Consider the following 2,334-nt stretch of genomic DNA (forward strand, 5'->3'; position numbering starts at 1 on the left):
GCTCATCAAGAGAATGCCAAGAGTGTGCAAAGCAGTAATCAAAGTAAAAGGTGGCTACTTTGAAGAACCTAGAATATGACATATTTTCTGTTTCATACTTTTTTGATAAGTATATAATTCCACATGTGTTAATTCATAGTTTCGATGCCTTTAGTGTGAATCTACAATTTTCACAGTCATGAAAATAAAGAAAACTCTTTGAATGAGAAGGTGTGTCCAAACTTTTGGTCTGTACTGTACATGCAACCTATTGATGATTTTTTTTTTTCAGTGATTACCATGGGTGAAATAATGAGATGATTCAATATATTAGGTAGTTAGATATAAGCAATCAAAAATATATAGATTTTTTTTATTTTATTTATTTATAGAATTAATGTGGATAGTTTTTCTTTTTATTTTTTTAATAGTTTTTATAAAAAAAATACTTTTTTATTTTTTTCACATTTTATTTTCCTTTTTGGCAATATTTGTGGATTACAATGTATAGTTATTCTTATAGGCCCCCAGCTGCCATTACAGCTACTCGGCACCCTGTGATTGTGTTCGCAGGCTGCTAATTGAAAAGCAGAGGGAGCTTTCTCTCTGTCTAATCACTCAGATGATGTGGTCACTATTGACCCTGGTAAACTGACGGGATTGGACGGTTATTGTCAATCCTGGCAGTGATAGCAGGATGACTGTATAAAACCCCATTGTGATGTACTACAGTATTGCGTCACTTCGCTCAGTTATGTAATAGTACGTCATTGAGAGTTAAGTGGTTAAAATGGTCTTTACCCACATGTAGCAGATGTAAGATTCAGATTTTAGACAGTAATTTATTTCCAATAATTATTTTCTAACCCTATATTTAAATATGTTATCTTTTAAGGTGGAGTAAGAGGAGAAACCCTGCTTGATTTTGGCACTGGAGCCACCATTTATCAACTCCTCTCAGCCTGTGAAGTGTTTGATAAAATCATTGCCTCAGATTTCCTTGAACAGAACCACGCGGAATTTCAAAAATGGCTGAACAAGGATCCAGATGCTTTTAACTGGACTCACATCATCAAATGTGTATGTGAGCTGGAAGGAAATAGGTATTGTTTCCCATTTTCAATTATACACCATATTAGTACATTATAAATATGTGAAAGTATATTCATTCTTGCAAGGTACTGTATAGTATCTCCTGATCATTATGAGACCTCAGCACACGTTTTGTCTAGTGACTTTTGTGGGTGCACATCTCCTGACAGGCTCCTTCCACCCGCGGAGTAAATCAATAGCTCATATTAGTGGTTTGGAGACAGCACACCGGAGTCAGCAAGTAGCTTTGTATTCAATCTTTTTTTTACCAGTGGTACAATCTCATGACATTTATTGCTTATGACTCTGGTGTGCTGTCTCCAAACCAGTAATATAAGCTACTGTATAGTATCTCAATATGCACTGAGAATTGTGCAGGGCTAGTCCTTATACAGCCTCCCATCCTATCTGATCACAAAGATATGCAGTATAAAATTGTAAGGAAAAGCCTACGTCTGTGGTCCATATGCTCTTACAGTCTGGTATTTCTTTCCGGTATCAGCTATCTTCTCAGTAACATACTAATAGGCAAATTCATTTTATTCTTGTATGTTTATAGGGAGGATTTCGAGAAAAAGGCTGAGAAACTCCGCTGTAAGGTGAAAGAAATCCTGAAATGTGACGCTTTCAAAAGAAACCCTTATGACCCTGTCATTGTGCCACCGGTTGATTGTCTCCTGTCTTGCTTCTGTCTTGAAGCTCCTTGTAAAGACATAAAGTCATACTGTAGTGTTCTGAAAAATTTCAAGGATTTGATAAAACCTGGAGGTCACCTTTTGATCTTAAGTGGACTGAATGCTACTTATTATCACGCTGGTAAAAAGCGCTTTAGTATAATGAGCTCAAAAAAAGAAGAGCTGGAGATGGCGTTTAAAGAAGCTGGTTATATTATTGAAAAAGCTGCTTATACCTCACGTATTGATAAATCAAGGATAGATGTTGCTGATTATGAAGGTTACTATTTTATTCATGCCCATAAACCAAAGTAAGGCCAAATTCTTCAGCCACCGTTTCTTGGAAATACTGGTATACATCTAAATGTTTTAGCTTTCTAAACATATACCATAAAATAAGCGAGTTGAGTTTGGGTTGTGTCTGAAAACGCAAAGCTAAATAAAAATTTAGATACATTCACCATGCAAAATGGGTGCTCCACTTGGTAACACTATCCATTTATGAAAACAATAGTATATGGTAGCCTTATTTATATGACTGCGATTATATGCTGTCTGGAGGATGAAACTGCAGGAAGCTTGATTTGAT

At 35.8% G+C, this 2,334-nt stretch overlaps 1 pseudogene; it reads left to right on the top strand.

Moving 5' to 3' along the window:
- The first annotated feature begins 849 nt into the window (after nucleotides 1–849).
- LOC122926286 lies at nucleotides 850–2,060 on the top strand (annotated as a pseudogene).
- The last annotated feature ends 274 nt before the right edge of the window (nucleotides 2,061–2,334 follow it).

Source organism: Bufo gargarizans, chromosome 2, assembly GCF_014858855.1.
Source record: "Bufo gargarizans isolate SCDJY-AF-19 chromosome 2, ASM1485885v1, whole genome shotgun sequence".
NCBI lineage: Eukaryota > Metazoa > Chordata > Amphibia > Anura > Bufonidae > Bufo > Bufo gargarizans.